The sequence below is a fragment of the Polypterus senegalus genome, chromosome 4 (assembly GCF_016835505.1).
Source record: "Polypterus senegalus isolate Bchr_013 chromosome 4, ASM1683550v1, whole genome shotgun sequence".
In the NCBI taxonomy this organism is placed as follows: domain Eukaryota; kingdom Metazoa; phylum Chordata; class Cladistia; order Polypteriformes; family Polypteridae; genus Polypterus; species Polypterus senegalus.
The window spans coordinates 113700453-113720999 of NC_053157.1; the positions used below are offsets into that span (position 1 = coordinate 113700453).

At 41.5% G+C, this 20547-nt stretch overlaps 1 pseudogene; it reads right to left on the reverse strand.

The window, feature by feature from the left end:
- Positions 1-5598: 5598 nt before the first annotated feature.
- LOC120528741 lies at positions 5599-9165 on the reverse strand (annotated as a pseudogene).
- Positions 9166-20547: the final 11382 nt, after the last annotated feature.

Genomic DNA, 20547 nt, shown 5'->3' on the forward strand with positions numbered 1-20547 from the left:
CGGACCCAGGATAGAGCCTTGTGGAACACCATATCGGATATCATGTGTCTTCGAGTTGTAATCTCTATACTAATAAAAGGCAAAGCCCTCACTTACTCACTCACTCACTCACTGACTCATCACTAATTCTCCAACTTCCCGTGTGGGTGGAAGGCTGAAATTTGGCAGGTTCATTCCTTACAGCTTCCTTACAAAAGTTGGGCAGGTTTTATATCGAAATTCTACGCGTAATGGTCATAACTGGAAGCAGTTTTTCTCCATTTACTGTAATGGAGATGAGCTTCAACGCCGTGGGGAGTTTCGTGTGACATCATCACGCCTCCCACGTAATCACGCAGTACATAGAAAACCAGGAAGACCTCAAAAAGCGCTGAAGAAAACATGCATTATATAATTAAGAAGGCAGCGAAACAATAAGAAGCGAGTGACATATACAACCATATTCATGAGTTCTGCTACTTGAAAACAAAGCCGATGTAAACCTACACTTTAAATTAAGTTCATAGACAGGCTGCCGCTGGCGTTTGTAATTTAGTGCCTGCCCATATAAGGCCGTCCGTCAGCGGCAATCCAATAGCAAACTGCCACTAAATATTCACGGGTGAAGGACTGTGCTTATGGAGAGGAAGATGAGATGGTCAGGGTGGTGTTTGACACAAACTCAGCGAAACTGCGAGAGAAAGTTGTAAGTGCCAGGACTAAGGTAACATTAAATACAGCCATGGACATAGCACGAGTTGGCACCAGCACAGCTGGGAACCTTCGATGCATGTACACGAGTGGCTCCGTGAACTGGCGCAGTGCACAGATAAAAGCAACAGTTCCAAAGAGCTGAACAAAACCGAATTACACAATTGAAAAGGCAGCAAAAATATGAAGCGTCTGATACATACAAGCATATTCATAAATCCAACTACTGCGGAAACAAAGCACACGTTGGAAAAAGTCAATGTCCGCTAAAGGAAGACAGTGTAAAAAACCCGTGCATGCAGTGTGTCAGGTCTCAGATAAAGAAGAAGACGAGCTGTTTATTGATGCAGTAAGAAGCGAATCGATGAATGAAACCTGTCATCTTTACAGCGATTGACAAACACGGAATGTAACTTGAACACAACACATCCTACAAATACGAACCTGATTGAAAGAAATAATGATAATCAAATCCTTGATGACAGCAACACTCAGTAACACTCACAAAACAAATACTGTATATTGACAGTCATGTTACGTTATTTTTAAAATGTTCCCTTTTCTTTTCTAGCTTTTTAACACACTACTTCTCGCTGCGATCGCGGGTATATATATATGTATATATATATACCCGATCTACATACTCGAATAATGGATACTTTATTAGCCATCAATGATTGTTTTGGTAAAGCCATACTCAGTGTATTCATTAGATGAGCGGTAAAAAGTAAGAGCGAGGGAGGATGACTTATTGAGGCATGCAGGCTGTAGTCGCGTCAACTCTATCTGAATTGCGATCACATTTGAAAAAATATATCTTTTCAAGTTCTATTTAGTCCATATGTGTCAAACTCAAGGGCGGGGCCACATCCGGCCGGCGTAATTATATCCGCCCCGAGATCATTTTATATACTGTATTATTGTTATTAATGGCCGGGTATATGAAGCGCTGGTAACACAATAAACTACAGATCCCATAATGCAGCGCTTCAGCTGCCTTGCCAACAGTTACGCGTTAATCAAGTCTACCTTAAGATGCTGCAAGTTATTGCGAAGCTAGCTCACACGATGCTGAAGAGAAAAGTTGATTCTGAAAATAGAGCCTTTAAAACCGATGGGAGGCTGAGTATATGTTTACTGAACCCGTGTGTCTCATTTGTGGAGCTAATGTGGCTGTAATTACAGAATTTAATCTAAGACGGCACTATAAAACAAAACATCAGGGTAACCTGAAAGACCTGAATGCAATGCAGAAGATACAGAAAGCAGATGAATTAAATAAGAATCTGACACTTCAGCGGACGTTTTACCGTGCACAATCACAAAGTGATTTCAATTGAAGCTGCTTTTATGGGAGACACAACCACTTGCCCCACTTTCCCTATTACCAAGTAATGTTAAACCAAGTCGTCACTACGGTGTTCCCAAATCGCACTTTGCTGATAAACTGGCGCACTGAGTTTGCACGGCGCTTTGGTGACTTTGAAGAACAAAAAGTCCGTCTACATGCGGCTCGAACCTTGTGCATGTTTGGTAGCACATATCTGTGTGAGACGCTCTTCTCAGTGATAAAGACTAACAAAACAGCACACAGGAGTCGCCTCACTGATGAGCACCTGCAATCCATCCTGAGAATCTCCACAACACAGAACCTCACACCAAACAGAAACGAACCTGTTGCCAAAAAAGATGCCAGGCGTCCAGCTCTAAAATGACATATGAACAAAGACAACTGAATGATTTGATTTGTTATTGCTGAAAGGAACACATTTTATTTATATTTCTAGGTTTTGTTATGCAGCATGTTCATATTTGAATTTGTATAATTTTGACAGGATATATTTTTATGGAGAGCAAAATCTTTTGGGATATTTAAAATCTAAGTTTATTTTTTATAAAATATAAAATTACATAAGAGTAAAGAAATTTGAATGTTTGTTCTTTTAATGTTTACTTTATTTCTAACTTGTATAATTTAGACAGGATATATTTTTATGGAGAGCAAAATATTATAAGTTGTTTAAGGTTTGAGTTGATTTATTCAGGAATAATATTCCTGTCTGTTTTTACCATTCCTACCAAAGATATTTCTGTCGACTAAATAAAAATTCCTTCTATTTAAAATTTAAATAGAACTTGAACAAATACGATAGTTCATAATATCCACGCAGACTTGCGTAAGAGCGGAGTTATCCGTTTTAACAAGCAGCGTATTGCACTGATACGAAATAGCTGTGTGTATATATGTAGATATGTATGTATATGTATATATATGTTTATATATGTGTGTGTGTATGTATGTATATATATATATATGTATTTGTGTGTATATATGTGTGTGTATGTATGTATGTGTGTATGTATATGTATGTGTATATGTATAGATATGTATATATATATATGTTTGTGTGTGTGTAAATATATATATGACAACAACACTCATCACTCACAACAGTGCCAAAACAATTACATTGACAATCATGTTACGTTATTTTCAAAATGTTTCCTTTTCTTTTTCATTGCTTCTTTAACACACTACTTCTCCTTTAACACACTACTTCTCCGCTGCGAAGCGCGGGTATTTTGCTAGTCTATAATAATAAAAGGCAAAGCCCTCACTGACTCACTCACTGACTCACTCACTCACTCACTGACTCACTTATCACTAATTCTCCAACTTCCCGTGTTGGTACAAGGCTGAAATTTGGCAGGCTCATTCCTTACAAATTACTTACAATAGTTAATCAGGTTTCATTTCAAAATTCTACGCATAACGGTCCTAACGGTCAACAAAGTCCGCCATGTTGAACTTTCTTATTCATGGCCCCATCTTCACGAAATTTGGTAGGCGGCTTCCCTGCGCTAACCGAAACCAATGTACGTACTTATTTCGGTGGTATGATGCCACTGTCAGCCGCCATATTGAACTTTCCAACGTCACTAATTCTACAACTTCCCGTGTAAGTAGAAGGCTGAAATTTGGTATTTATTTCGGTTGTATGATGCCACTGTCGGCCGCCATATTGAACTTTTCAACGGTCTTTGTTACTTATGGGCCCATCTTCAAGAAATTTAGTATGTGGGTTCCCAACGCTAACTGAATCCTACTTACGTACATATATACGTCCATAGCCTGCAGCTCGGTCACCATGTGAGGCAGCATTGGGTCCCTCATCCCAGCGCCTCCCACGTTGTTGGCTGCCTGCCTATATAAGGCCGTCCGTCGCTCCAGTCTCTACATTCCCTTCCTTGCTTCGCCACGGGATTCACGTCTTCCTGCTGATAACAACAGCCTTCTTATTTAATCCATGGCTTCTCCGCTGTTTTATTGTTTGTTTATTATGATTATAGTTATTGTGTAGGTATTTTAGACTTACTTTACATTGTTCAGGTACCCATTTCCGTTATCATTCCAACCGTACCCCCATTAACATGTCTATCGAGGTGATCACCATCGATCAAAGAACTGTCATTTACCGAGTGGTTTCCATGCCTGGAAATGGCACCTGCCTTTTCCAATCTCTGTGTTACATATTGCACGGCCATATCAGGCTCACTCTTGATATCCGGATGAACATTGTGTCTTATGTATTGAATGACTGGGACAGGTTCAAGGTGTGGACTGATGACGGTACAGGAGATAATTATACTACACAGGAGCACTAGAAGAGTGAAATGCTTAAGCCCTTCATCTATGGTTCTGCATGTGAGTTGATGGCTGCCGCTGTCGGTTGTCGCTTTCAAGTGTACCGAAATGGCCAAATATTTTACACCTTTTGACAACCGCCAATGCCTCTTAAACATCTTTGATTCACAGGTGACGATTTCAGTAGTGGACACTTTGATGTTTATGAATGTTTAAACTCTCAAAGCTGGATGTGAAGTTACGGATGAAACTGGTTGTATGCTTACAACGCTTGACAGATGCTGAATGTCACTTCAACACAAATCCTGCAAATACTGTCGTAATTGAAACAAACCATGAAACTCAAACCGATTATGACAGCAGCAATCCAAGCTGTGAGATTTCAGACAAGATTACTTTTCACATGGCACAGCGCACAGCTTGGTCATATTACAACAGGAGGGCCGAACTAACAATGTGGTATACAAAGAGATCCTTAACAAATAAATATTGATATATTTTCCCTCAGTATAAAAAGGTTTAATTTTCTTCTTAATAAAAATTTTAAGGCAGTACTTCGCCGCTGCGAAGCGCGGGTATTTTGCTAGTTACTTTATATAGACAGGTGTGTGCCTTTCCAAATCATGTCCAATCAACTGAATTTACCACAGGTGGACTCCAATTAAGCTGCAGAAACATCTCAAGGATGATCAGGGGAAACAGGATGCACCTGAGCTCAATTTTGAGCTTCATGGCAAAGGCTATGAATACTTATGTACATGTGCTTTCTCAATGTTTTTATTTTTAATAAATTTGCAAAAACCAAGTAAACTTTTTTCACGTTGTCATTATAGGGTGTTGTGTGTAGAATTCTGAGGAAAAAAATTAATTTAATCCATTTTGGAATAAGGCTGTAACATAATAAAATGTGGAAAAAGTGATACGCTGTGAATACTTTCCGGATGCACTGTATTTAGACCACTTTGCAGAGATCTGATTTCATTGCGACACACGAAATTTTTTTTTCGTTGATCAATGTCAAATTAAATCCACTGTGAGTCAATATTGTGTAACAATAAAATGTAAATACATCCGAGGGGGTGAACACTTGTTCTAGGTGCTCTACACAGGCATATTCACAAATCATCTTAATCCAGTTCAGGTCCCAGCAACCTCACAGGGCACAAGGCATAAAGAAGCCATGGACAGGCTGGACCAGTTAGTTGGAAAGCTTGTGTTTTGGCCTGTGAGAAGACTTATTTAGCTGAGCTGAAGACTGCTATGTTAGGTCAATTGAGGCTGATATTCAATGACAAACACTGAGGCCAGAAGTTAACTGCACCGTAGGCTTTTACTAAGAACGTTCTCTGAAACTGCTTGTCCAAGATCTCTCTTAACCCCACTCTGGCGCCCCCTTCTGCCTGGGAATACTACCAATCATTGTTACATTTATTTCAATACATAACATTTCCCTCCCACCTATTTATAAAACCACAAAGACTAAACAGTCAAAATGAGCAAAACTACTATAACAAAGCTGTAGTTCACTGCCACATATCCAGAATGGAGCAGTTCTGCTTGAAGGTAACTATTTACATAAATACATTGTACTGTTTCAACTACTTTATAACATTTAAAGATTTAAACGATCTGGAGGCTTAGATACTCGCAAAGGATAGCGTCTGCCACTGCTCTCTGTAGGTGAAGTTGGAGGTGCATATGTCTGAGGTTCACTAGTTTGAGGAACCATGTCTGGAATGACTGAGCCTACTCCCGTAGGGTTATGCCCTGCATCGACTGTATTATTCTCTAATGTTACTGGTGACATTGTTACCAAGTTGGAAGAAGGTGTCTCTTCTGGCTGTGTGGCCTGTGGAACACTTTCATTTGCTCGGTTGAGTAGTAACTGGTCTGCATGCCGTTTCCAATCTTCAGCATTCCCAACTTTTACACTGTAGGAAACTGGTCCCAACTGGGAGGTTACCACTCCAGGTGTCCACTTTTCTCCCCTTCGGTAATCCCGGACCAGCACTGGGTCACCCACATTAAATTGTCTGGATTTCCGGTTACTGTGCAACAGCTGAACATCTTGAGACTGACTCACTGTAGAAGCCACATTTGGTTTAAGCACATCTAGCCGTGAACGTAATTTGCGACCCATAAAAAGCATAGCTGGAGATTCCTGTGTTGTAGCATGTGGAGTATTGCGATATGAGAGTAAAAACGTGTCTAGTCTTTGCTGTACTAAAGCAGATCCTTTTGATGCCTTCAAAGCTTGTTTGAAAGTTTGCACAAAGCGTTCTGCAAGCCCATTGGTAGCTGGATGATAGGGAGCAGATCGTATATGTTTAATATGGTTGGTTTTCATAAAATATGCAAATTCATCAGAAATGAACTGTGGGCCATTGTCACTAACAAGGACTTCAGGTATCCCATAACGACTAAAAAGGGTCCTCATGACATGAACAGTCTTACTAGTTGTGACACTATCCATTAGTTGAACCTCAGGCCACTTTGAGTGGGCATCGACTACTACTAAGTACATATGGCCTTCATAAGGCCCAGCAAAATCAACATGAATTCTCTGCCATGGCCCACTTGGCCATATCCATGGGTGGAGGGGCACAGGGCTTGGAAGATTTTGAACACGCTGACATGACTGGCAGTTGTGTACTTGTTGCTCAATCTGGCTGTCGATACCTGGCCACCAAACATAACTGCGTGCCAAGGACTTCATCCTCACTATACCCGGGTGGCTGACATGTAGTTCTGACAAAACACGAGGGCGTAATTTAGGGGGCACAATTACTCTGCTCCCCCACATCAGGCATCCTTGTTGTACGGTAAGCTCCGTTTGTCTGTTGATGAAAGGCTGTAACTCATCATTATCCACCAATTGTTTAGGAAAATGTCCCAGCAACACCATATCCATTAGTTTAGACAATGTAGGGTCCAACATGGTTTCTCTACAATTTTCTGCACTACTCACTGGTAGTAATTCCATTTGTTTTATGTAAAAAATGTCAACTGTGTTCTGGCTCTCCTTATGTTTAATTAGTAAGGGCAAACGAGAAAGCCCATCAGCATTGGCATTGAGAGCAGCCTTCTTATATTCTATGGTGTAACTGTGGGCTGCTAATATTAATGCCCACCTCTGCATTCTGGCAGCTGCCATAGACGGTACCCCTTTCTCTGGGCTAAAGATTCTTGTCAGTGGCCGATGGTCTGTGAAGAGAGTAAACTTCCGTCCATATAGGTATTGATGAAACTTCCTGACCCCAAACACAATCCCAAGGGCTTCTCGCTCAATTTGTGCATAGTTCTGTTCAGCCTTACTCAGTGTTCTGGATGCAAAAGCGATTGGTTTCTCTTCACCATTGGGAAAGACATGGGAAATGACAGCTCCCACACAATATGGAGAAGCATCACAAGCCAGGCGGATGCTTAGTTGTGGATCGTAGTGCGTTAGGACATTTTGAGACACCAACTGCTCCTTAGCTTTCTGGAATGCAGATTTACATGCGGATGACCAATGCCAGCGTTTGTCTTTGCAAAGCAGCTCATTTAATGGGGTCAAAATGGTTGCAAGATTGGGTATGAATCGCCCATAGTAATTGATGAGACCAAGGAAAGATCTCAGTTTAGTTACATTATCGGGGGCTGGAGCCTCTAAAATAGCCCTAACCTTTTCAGGTGACTTGTGCAGTCCTGCTGCATCAATTTTATGACCCAGGTACTCCAAGGTCTCCTTGAAAAATTCACATTTTTCTTTTTGGACACATAAGCCAAATTCTTTCAATCGCCCAATACTCTATCCAAATTCTGCAGGTGCTCTGCATCATTACAGCCTGTAACCAATATATCGTCCAAGTAACAATGCACATTGGAAAGGCCTTGTAACACCTGATCCATCGCCCGTTGGAATATGGAAGGTGCTGAAGCAATCCCAAATGGTAGACGATTATAGCAGAACAACCCCTTTTGGGTATTGATGGTGAGCAGTTTACGTGATTGTTCCTCAACCTTTATCTGTAGGTACGCCTGTGCCAAGTCCAATTTGCTGAAACGCTGTCCCCCAGCTAATGAGGCGAACAAGTCTTCAATGTGTGGAATTGGATAGTGTTCCACACAAATGGCTGGGTTTAAGGTCACTTTAAAATCACCACAAAGCCTCACAGAACCATCTCTCTTTACAACTGGCACCACAGGAGTGGCCCACTCACTATACTGCATAGGTGACAGCACACCTAATTCTAGCAGGCGGACAGCTCAGCCTCTACTTTCGATCGCAGCGCATAGGGTACAACCCGAGCACGACAGAACTTTGGCTTATGTTGTGGTTTCAAAGAAATGACTGCTTCAATGCCCTTCATTGTCCCCAAATCTTTACTGAAAACTGCAGCATGTTTTTGTATTATGCTCTTCAAAGTAACTTGCTGTACTGACTTAATCTCTTGCCAATTCAATTTAATTCTTCTGAGCCACTCTCTACCAAACAGGGGTGTATAATTTCCTCTGATAACATATAATGGAAGGACAGCTAACTGTTTGTTCAAAGTGACTTTCACATTAATAACTCCTTCAGGGGATATTGGTTCCCCAGTGTAAGTCTTCAAAACTACATCAGTTGTCTCAAGAGGCACGTGGCTCAGTAATTTCTTGTATAGTTTTATTGAAATTAATGACACTGCTGCCCCTGTGTCCAACTCCATCTCTACTTCTGTGCCTTCTATTTTAGGTTTCACACTAATGTGTGACTTCTCCCCTTCTTGGATCAGCTTATGTAAGGCTAATTCTGTGTCAGTTTCGTTACCTGACGCTTCACTGGACACCTCCTGCAATATAATGCGATTTACAGGTCTCTTTTAGGATAATCCGATCGCCGTTGTGACTTCCCTTTATACTGCGCTCCCTCCTCTCTCCTTATAGATTCCTTCTGTTTACATACTCGCGCTGCGTGGCCCTTCTTACCACAGTTATGGCAATCCTGATCTTTGTACCAACAATCACTGTCACTGTGATTAACTCTTCCGCATCGTTTGCATTTCCTTATCTTATCTGAAACCGATAGCTCATTCACTTTTAAAGATCCACAAAGCTGCTGCGATTCGCGTGCCACCATCTCCATGGAAATTGCGATTTCGACTGCTTTTTTATAGGTCAACGCTACTTCAGTTAACAGTCGTTTCTGTATCGCTTCATTATTTAGTCCACAAACAAATCGATCACGCAATGCTTCCTCTAAGTAAGCGCCAAATTCACAGTGCTCAGACAGTTTCTTTAAGACAGCAACATATTGTGAAACCGACTCCCCCTCCGCTTGGTTCCTTTTGTGAAAGCGAAACCTTTCTGTTATTACCAAAGGCTTTGGAGAAAAATGCTGCTGTAGCACTGCTTTAATCTGGTCAAACGTTTTGTCCTTTGGTTTCTCCGGTGCTAAAAGACTACGCAGCAAGCCATACGTTGTACGTCCAATTACAGTTAATAGCACTGGCACCAGTTTGTCCTCTCCAATATCATTAGCTAATGCAAAGGTTTCGAAACGCTCAATATAAGTGGTCCACTGCTCCACATTTTCATCAAAATCGTCCATGTGCCCCAGCGTCGCAGCCATGTTGCCACAATGGTTTTCTTTATATAAATATACTGAATAAAAACTCCCGCTGCAGTCATAAACAGACGAACTTACGCACTGGGAATCAACTTTATCCTCGTCGCCAGTTTGCTATGTTAGGTCAATTGAGGCTGATATTCAATGACAAACACTGAGGCCAGAAGTTAACTGCACCGTAGGCTTTTACTAAGAACGTTCTCTGAAACTGCTTGTCCAAGATCTCTCTTAACCCCACTCTGGCGCCCCCTTCTGCCTGGGAATACTACCAATCATTGTTACATTTATTTCAATACATAACAAAGACACTTCTTAGTAAATATGTCATCTCTGACTAAGTTTTGGCCTCAGTCCATATGCAGTTGTTGTGTGTATGTTACTTCTGTCTTCTGCTGTGCTTATCTACTCATTTCATGTCACAGAATGGTATCAAATGAACCGAGTCTATGTCTCTACAGGCATGCACAATAAGAACAACGTGGCCTTCAGTGGTCAAGGCTGAATCTAATGAACATAAATAAAGTTTTGCTAAAATGTTTCCCCTAGCAGCTGTTCCCCTTTGCATTGCTAGATTGTTTTATATTGAATGGAACATGTAACTTGGCATCCAGTTTCAAGGATTGCTCCCAAAGTCGACTATTGTGCTGGCTGTGTTATTTACTTTGTTTTGATTGAGTTGTGCTCTTTTGTAATGTTTCCAAACAAAATCAATTCAAAATAAGTGAATTCATAAATAAATATGTGCACCCTTATGTATTTATGCTTTTCAAAAGTGGAGAGTGATCCTCTTTTTTTTTATTTTTCATCCCTCCCCATTCCTCTCTCCATACTCAGGCTTGTATTTTTGAAGGTTTTATTCTTAGAACAAAGGATCTGCAGCTGCAGGGCACAACACCACCTCATTTTCTGAGTAGTGCCAGCACGGTGAACCATAATAGCACTTACTGTTACATAACAACTGAAAAACACACAAACAATAAACTACATCATAAATGCTAAAGAATGTACTTATCTAATACATTGAATTGCCTTTCTCTGAGCAGCACATAAACAATGAAGGCAGTCCTCAGGCTTCCTCCATGACCTTTACCATTTCTTCTTCATCTTCTTTGCAGGTATCTGATGCTTTTTCCAGCGCCAAATGACACAAGAAATGAACCTTAGAAGGGATGCTGGTCCACCACCAACCGCACCCTGCAGTCACCAGTCAACCCGCTGGCATGTGCTCGGAGTGTGGGATGAAACCAAAGTCTCTGGAGGAACATAAGGAGAGCAGAAAGACTGCACAAAGAAGGCACCTTAAAGTCCAAGCTGACCAAGTTTTCATCACAAGGTGATAATTGTGGCTCCCTGTTACATGTTAACATAGACAAAGCTGCATTTATTAAAAATATCATTTAATGGTTTATCCTTAAGAATCAAAACCTGTAATCCTCTGTCTTAACGTATCTGTGTTTTGAATACTGTAAGTGAGTTAAGGAGCAATTTCACTAAGCAGTACAGTGGCACAGCGAAAGCACAGAACATCCTAGCAGTGACAAATTTAAAGTCACCAATTTAAACATCATGTGCATTTCTGGAAGGGGGAGAACAAGAAACACAGACACAGACAGCAACCATGAAGCAGCAGTGCTAACCACTAAATCACCATAATGACAAGGAACATACGTCTGCTATCTCTTCTTGCCCTTTGGCAGTAAGGCACTGCTGACACTTCTTTGCTTCTTGTACTGCTTTCTTTTATACATTCAGGTATAGCAGGGATCCTGAAGTTCAGTACTAGGGGGTCGTAATGGCTGCAGCTTTTTGGTTTAACCCATTTTTTTAACTAGAAGCCAGTTATTGCTGCTGAATTAATGATTGCTTGAGCAACATGAACTTGGAGTTCCAAAACATGCAATCCCAAAGACCTGCGGTGTGCTGTGCTGGTAACGTCACTTCTAGAGAGGCACACCGGATCAACAAGCTTTGTTAAAAAGGTAAGCTCGGTTATGGGAAACACTCTGGACCCCTGGAGGGAGTAGTGAAGGAAAGAATTAAACAAAACTGAGTGTCATTATTACCAATGCTGCACATCCTCTCTCTGACACACTAACACTGAGGACTTTCAGCCAGCAAATTATTCAGCAGAAGTGTGTCAAGAAACACTACCGGGGTTCCTTTATACAAACAGTAATACACCCACATAATGCCTCACTGGGACTGTGACAGCCAAGTCAGAGCTTTTCTTTCCTTTTAATTTTCTTGCTTTACAGTCATTCTGATGTGCATTCAGACCATAGTGTATATGTATGTACATTTATTTATCTATCTGGCTATCTATGTATTTATTTAAAGAGCTTCTGTGAAAAGCCAAATTTCTCTCTGGGGGCAAATAAAGTTCTGTCCTATCTATCTATCTATCTATCTATCTATCTATCTATCTATCTATCTATCTATCTATCTATCTATCTATCTATCTATCTATCTATCTATCTATCTATCTATCTATCTCTAAAAATGTTCCCTAGAGGGTGATAACACTGTCAAACACCCAGCTAGTAATGCGAGCAAACACAAAAGCTTTACACAAGAAAAACATTTATTTCACAAAAAGGTTTGTAAATACATGAAACTATGAACTTCCGCAAAGCACACAATGCAAAATGGAGATGCAAGTGAGGCCAATCCAAGGTGAATAAGTCCCAATACAAAATCCCAAGAACAGTCAAATTGCAGAGCAAAATAGTCAACAGTCCATTGAATCCCAGAAAGCAGAGAAGTAAACTAGAACACACTCACCAAACTCCCACACACATTTGAGATTTTGAGATGAACCACCAGGAACTGTGGGAGACCCTCTGGATTTATAGCAGTGAGAGCAGTTCTCGCCACTGATTGACAAGTGGCCCTGCCTCTTGGGGGATGACCTGCAGAACACATGGAACATAATACACGTAGCTTACATACATAAGCAAATTCAAAAACAAAGAACAATACTGGTATTTTAAAAAGTTCTTTATCTTTAACATAATCAATATACTGTAAATCAAAGCATCTAAAATAAAAAAGACACACACAAAACGTGTATTGGAACTCCAGCCTGCGGAGGAACATGACATATTTTTGTGGTTCATTTTAGTTAACCCACCCTTTGATATCCCCAACCTGTAATTGCCTCTCAGTTTTCTTTATCAGTGATCAGCGAGGTATGAATGACAAAGGAGACAGCTTTCTCGGTCCCATTTTATTCATGTGTGCTTATCATGAAGTTTTTTTTTTTTCTTTATAAAAAATCTGGAAAGAAATGGAAGCAAATGAAGTGAAGGACTGAGAATTATGAGTTTACCTCAAGCCACAAGCCATGTGGATGACATCCACAGAAAGGAAACAAAAAAAATCACAACACAGAAATGGCCTGACATGGTATAATGACTGCAGTGGGCTGGCACCCTGCCCGGGGTTTGTTTCCTGCCTTCTGCCTTGTGTTGGCTGGGATTGGCTCCAGCAGACCCCCGTGACCCTGTAGTAAGGATATAGCATTGGATAATGGATGGATGGATGATATAATGAACAACTGATGAGTCCTGACATTAACCAAGTTCTGTTTTCCAACAGGATGAACTTCTGATTAAGCAGTGGGGCTGGAACAAAAACGTGCAGACATTGTGGCCCCCCAGGACTGAGCTTTATGTCTGAGTCAGGCTACACTTTCTCTCAGGACCCTGAACAGGATTAAGGGGGTGCTAGTCTCCACCAATACTCCAATTTGCAGTGCTTTAAATACACACCATAAAAGAATAACATAAAATTATATACACTACTCCTGCAGCATAGCATACGCCGCATCATTATCAACGTGAACAGTCAACGTGGCTCACAGCTGCATGTGGACTGTAGCACAGACCAAAGCGAGTGAGGATGTGTTTGGTGATGTGTTGGAGGAGGGCACATGAGCAAGCAGGGTGCATGCCTCGAGAGCGAGGGTGAACGCGGGAGGAGGGTGAGTTTTTAAGCACAAATATAGTTAATAATGCCATAGAATGCACAGCTGTGAAGGATGGCCGGCCATTTATCCCAGCCAATACTCCCAAGCCGCCAGGTGGAGCCCTCCTTGCAGCATGGAGGTCCCCAGAAGACCAGCAGGGCATCATGGACAATGGAGTTTTTATGCAAAGCCCTGCTGGATGCCGTGGGGGCCAGAGGAGGGAGCTGCAGGGAGGACCGAGGACTTCTTCGTGCCCTGTGACCCGGAGGTTCGTCATAGGAAGAGCGACGGACTTTCGGGTTGAAGAAAAGGACTATTTACCCTGACCCGGAAGGAATAAGGACTTGTGGACTGTTGGGCAGAAACCCCTCCGGGTCAGGGAGTATAAAAGGATCATGGGAACTCCCAGACAATGAGCTGAGTTGGGAGGCAGGGTGGCTAAGCGTCTGGGAGATTGGAGGATTTGGTTATTGGTGTATTGTTTGTTTATTGGGAATTGTGGAGAGGAGCGTGCTTTGTGCACTTTATTATTATAATAAATCCTATTATTGGACTTTTATCTGGTGTCTGACGTGGTATCTGAGGGTGCAAGGGTGCGAGCAAAACCCTAATCGGTCACACAGCGTAATAGTAAACTAAATGTAAAAGCAATTGAATAACACTGAGAAAACCTTGAACAACAGAGAAAACTAACACTACGAGAGTTCACGCTATCGCACTACGAACCGCTCACTATAAACACTTTTTTTTAATGAGTTTTAAGCACTGGGAAAAAAATGTACATTTGAAAAATCTGTAATTTAATAAACAACCAAGAAAAGTAACATTGCAACAATGCACACGCGCGCCTGTGTGTGTGTGTGTGTGTGTGTGTCTTTCTCGCGCGCCTGTGTGTGTGTGTGTCTTTCTCGCCCATGTGTGTCTGTGTCTCTCTCGCGCACCCGTGTGTGTGTCTCTCTCTCCCGCTCCTGTGTGTGTGTGTGTCTCTCTCGCACGCCTGTGTGTGTGTGTGTCTCTCTCGCACGCCTGTGTGTGTGTGTCTCTGTCATGTGAACTGTAGCACAGATGAAAGCGATTAAGGCTGTGTTTGGTGAGTTGTTGCGTGCGGGCACATGAGCAGGCAGTGCAAATGCCTCGAGAGCGACGGTGGACGCAGGAGGAGGGATACAGTTGGCGGGCGGGGCTCTGTCGTGTGTATCCCATGACGCGGGAGGAGGGTTAGAGTTGGCGGGCGGGGCTCTGTCGTGTGTATCCCATGACGCGGGAGGAGGGTTAGAGTTGGCGGGCGGGGCTCTGTGAGTTGGTAGGCGTGGCTCTCTGTCTTGCTTGCGCTCGCTGTCTTGCATGCCCTTAGTGAATTATATATATAGACAATACTAGAGTTAGCATGGTAGACGCTAACAATGTAGTTTTCTAAAGGTAAAAGAAAACTAAGCACAATGATTTTAAAAGCAACATTGAAGAATTCTGTGCAGCAGTATGGTGATGGTCTTTTACAGTTTTGCTTAAACAACCTCCTTAACCAATTATCCACCTTCTGAAAACAGTGTGTCCAAACTGTATGCCATTAACTCATTTACTCCTAACACTCATGCAATATTAAGATCATTCTGAGCACAAACAGCTATGAGGATACATCGCTGATCCATAGAACTTCAGCCATTTTAGCAGGCTCATGTTACTCTGTCTGTTTATTAACGCTAAAAATGTTCTGAGGTCACGAGCACAGAAGCTTTGACATAAGTCAGCTGTGCTCACTCAAGTGGCAAGAGAGCAGAGGCATTTTGCATGTTGATTAACACATGCGATTGAAACTTTCACTCTATAATGACCCAATAAAATTATAAACCCAGTAACTTCTGAAGGCTTTCTCTCATGGTTATGCACATGGGAAACAGCTTGAAGGCTTAGGTGACAGTAATTCTCCAACGAGACAGGAGGTGGTGCTGTACTAATGATCTCTATCTTCTTCCCTTTCTGCAGAAAGAAAGATTGACACTGCTCCGTCTGACGTCACTTCTGGGGTCCGTCCACCTTGACCCACCTCTTCCTCTCAGAATGCCTGTAATCAGGGGGAGTCACCATCTTGGGCAGTCTACCTGAGACAACAGTCTAGACCAGGGGTCCTCAATCATGGTCCTGGAGGGTCGCAGTGGCTGTAGGTTTTTATTTCAACTAGTTTCCTAATTAGAAAGCAGTCCATGCTGATAATGAAACTTGGTATTGATATTTATCTTGCTAATGTTTGCATTCATCCAAGAGCAATTTTAGTTGCACTGTAGAGTTTCCTTCTGTCAGAACATTATCCATGTGTTTGGTGGACCAGAACAGATTTAAACTTAATGGTCCTTCCAATTCCTGCAGTGGGCTGGCGCCCTGCCCAGGGATTTGTTCCTGCCTTGTGCCCTGTGTTGGCTGGGATTGGCTTCAGCAGACCCCCGTGACCCTGTAGTTAGGATATAGCGGGTTGGACAATGGATGGATGGATGGGTCCTTCCAATTCCCCTCTCATTCATTTCTTTCTTTCTCTTTAATTCGTGATTCAGGTTTGTTCCCTTTCATTCATTTCTAAACATGTCTTATCACTGATACTTCATGGTAAGCACCTGAGCTGGAGAGGTGCAGGTTTATTAGTTATCTACATCTCATTATTAACTAATGTCTGATTAAGAAAACAGGCAAAAAATAAAACTTAAATGCAGCTGCTGAAATCTATAATAGGCAGTTAAGGGTTCTGAATGGTAACAGGCATGAGAACCAAAATTAAGCCCAAAAACAGTATTGCTTTAGTAGTAAATAAAAGGGTTCTAATTAAGAAACTGGTTAAAGTGAAAACCTGTAGCCATAGCAGACCTCCAGGACTGTAACTAAGGACCTCTGTTCGACAAAATAACTAAACTTTGTCTTTGATGAATAAAGGCACTAGCAAGGCATAGAGTTAAACACCAACTTTCATTATCAGCAAGGACTAAATTCTAATTAGGACACAGGCTGGAATGAAAACTTATAGCCACTGCGGCGCTCCAGGACCGTGATTGAGGACCCTTGGCCAATCCCCCCGGCCTGCGCTACACACCAGCCACTTCGCGCCTCTGCTGCTCGCGTATGTGGATTTCACTTTCACCAAACAACACATCTTTTAATTCTCACAGATATGCCTCTTCTTTGGATAGAAACACTACTTTTCCCTGATGGCAACATGAATGATGATCTACATGTCTCTGACTTTTAAAGTTTAAATCTGAACAATATATTCGATCTCTTTTCGCTGTTCCGATATTTCACCGAGCAATAATTTCTGTTTGTTTGCGCTAATGCAATCTTTACTATCATTTTTTTGAGACTTTCGAATTTTAGTACTTTCATTATCTGTAACCTGCTCTGCATGTGTATCGCACCAACGTTTTTGAATTCTTTACGATGTTCTACTTTGTCATCTACTCTTTATCTTTTATTTCCGGCCCTGGGCGCGGTTAAATCTCTTGGCACAAAGTCTTGTCTCGCGGGACGTAAAAGTATCTCCCTGAAAAAATCACGTCTCGTCCCAGGATTTTTTTATTATAATAGAGAGATTATACGGGGTTGGCCACAAGGTACCGCAAATCTTTGACTTTGTTTAGTTTTTAATTTACATACATTTTCACACAAATACAAGTGTAAAGCAATACATGTAAGGTGTTCCAGATCTAATTATGCAATTTTCATTACGCTATAACTTATTAAGTTTATTACATAGAAAATCACCCGAAAAATCCCGGACCATTGAGAAGTGTGCGAACTGACGACATGAAGAATCGTCTTCGCGCCAAACTGGAATCGTCCCCGCATAAATCAAAGTCATCCAAACGATCTGGGTCTGCATAATTAGATCTGAACCACCCTGTATATGTCAAGTATATTGAAATGGTTGTAGGGAAGGCTATGTAGAAGAGGCTGTTCTTGGGAAGAGAGAATGTAGGAGGAGAGAACAACATGGAGACCAATGGAGGTGACCAGATAGCCACATATTATATACAACAGGGCCCGCTATGCAACAGTAATATGGACCAAAAAAGTGCCACTCAACGCAAAGCAACATTATTTTTCCATTCAAAAGATGGGCTAATATTCCTCGTAAGACAATTGCTTATGCTAAAGATCAAAGATAGTGCTGCACCAGTACATTAATGAATTAATAAATAAATCGGTGACAGTTAATGAAGCAGATTGGATCACATCTTGGTAAGGCCATGGGTCTTTCTTGTTATGGCTGGAGCTTTATTGGAAGAAGAGGAGTAACAAGCAGCTTTAGCAGGATTTGTTTGGTCTTCAAGCAGAGCTTCGTCAAGAGCTGAACCAGCGTCAGAGGAAAGCCTCACGCAGAGTGTCGACCAGGTACCATTCAATCATTTGTCTCTGTTAATTTATTTATTTTACTTTACAATATTGTACAGCACAATGCACATTGACATTTCAATCATGCAACATAAGCACACAAATTATGCCTACATTTTTGATGTTATTTTTTTATTATTCAAACAAAAATACAATACAGTGTTTACTCAATAAAAGAAACTGTTACTAACACTTTCAGGAAGTGACAATATATGAATATTTTACTGTTACTGTCATTTCAAACTTATATAATTTTGCAAGAATAAATAAAGTTGAGCTCCTGCAGATGGGTGGTCTAGCATACAGTTAAACCCCCGGTGGGGGTGGGAATGCAGCGCCAGACATACATGACTCAGTAGCTCACACTTTGCAGAGTATACAGTCAGTGAGACAATGGTGAGAAGACGGCAGAGGGCGGCCAGTCCATGTACCATCCAGAAGTCTTTAATCTAACAGCCTCTGGGACAAAAAGCCATTCATAAAGCCTGGGAGGCCGTGACCGTGTCCTGTGCAAGGCAGGAGGGTGAAGAGACTGTGAGAAGAGTGAGAGGGGCCTTCAGATGATCTGATGGACTGGGCTGTCTTCACCAAATGCACTGAAGTTCCCATACCAAATAGTAGTGCAGCATATGAGGATGCCGTCAACAGCATACCTATTGAAGCTGAGGAGAATGGGAGGGTGAAGTCCAGCTTGTTTGATCTCTTCAAGAAGCAGAGAGCCAATGCACCTATTTGACTAGGTGTGATGTATGGTGGGTCCAAGAGAGAAATGTGATCACCCAGAGACTTAAGACTGTGCATTGCCTCCACCACCGAGCCATTAATACATAAAGGAGTGCAGATGGGCCAAGTCCTTCCGAGAACTGTAACCATTTAGTTTGTTCTTGTAGAAACTGACAGGCACAGGGCTATAAGTTATTCTGCTAAAGTTTTGCTTTTCCTCCATATTTAGTAATGCAGTCTTAGTCTGCATGGTACAAAGTAAGTAGGCTGAGCACCTTAGGTGCAAAACATTCAGAATTAAGGTGTGGGAGGCATTACCACAAAGCCTTTGAGCCTGGGGCCTGTTGGTCAGAAAGTTCAGGATTCAGTTACATAGTGTAATGTTCAGATCCAGTGAGGGCAGCTTTGCCACTAACTGTTAAGGGATGATGCCTTTAAATCCTGAACTAGAATCTAGAAGCAACATTCTGAGGCTGGACAGGACTAAATGCAGTGGAGTGATGATGACATCTTTAATGGATATGTTATGGTGACAGGCATACTAGTGTGGGTCTAATGTGTTTAGGTGGAATAGAGACCTTCATGTGTAATATGACTGCTCTCTCAAATCATTTCATAATGACCAGGGTAAGTGATTATCATCAAGACCAGATCCTCAAGATTTCTTGGGAACTAACGGGTATTTTGGGAACGCAGCCTTTGACAGAAACATTAAAAACTGTTGGTGATGACCTCCACTAGTTCACGCTTACACTCTCTTGACACACAAATCAGGATACTGTCTGGACCTGAAGCCTTTTAAATGTTGCCTGTTGTCATAGTCTTCCTTGTATTAGCTACCTAGTCACCTGGTGTGATGTCTCGGCCAGACTGGGGTTCAAATCAGGGTTGTGGATTCAGAATCAGAGTTGAAAGCAATTATTGGTTTACTGGAGTTGGAGTCAGTAAAAACGTGCCAACTCTGACACCATGCATTTACTAAAATAACTTCATTTTGGTTGATTAAATGGATGATAATATGTGTCGCAATATTGCATACTTCATTGTAAGGTTTGTAAAGCTTTATGTTTCATAAGAGCAAATGAATTAATGTACAAATTATTTTGCAAGTGAATCACAAGCATGTAATATGCCACACAGCATAGCGACAAATAACCATTTTCCTGATATGTTGTAAGTGTTATTAAGACCAAAAGAAGCTTTTGTTAATGCCCTGTTACATAACAGTATGTGCCCAATACATTCATTAGCACCTAACTTAAAGTTTATTTCCAATGTGGTCTAAATGTGATTTGAAAAGTTACGATTCTACAAGTTTTTACTGTTCACATTTGTATCATAAATGAATGAAAAAAATGGAATTCTGCTGCAGTGTGAACATAGCCTTATTCACACCAGGATCATGCAGATGCAATGTATTTAGATGGTGGGAGGAAACTGGCAAAAGAATGGAGGCACTCCTCCCAATAGGTGCTCTGGTGGCTAATCAAAGCAGTGCGGTGTTCTCTTCTCCCAATTCAAACACTAATGTAGCTGTAGAAGGTGTTTCTTCTCCCA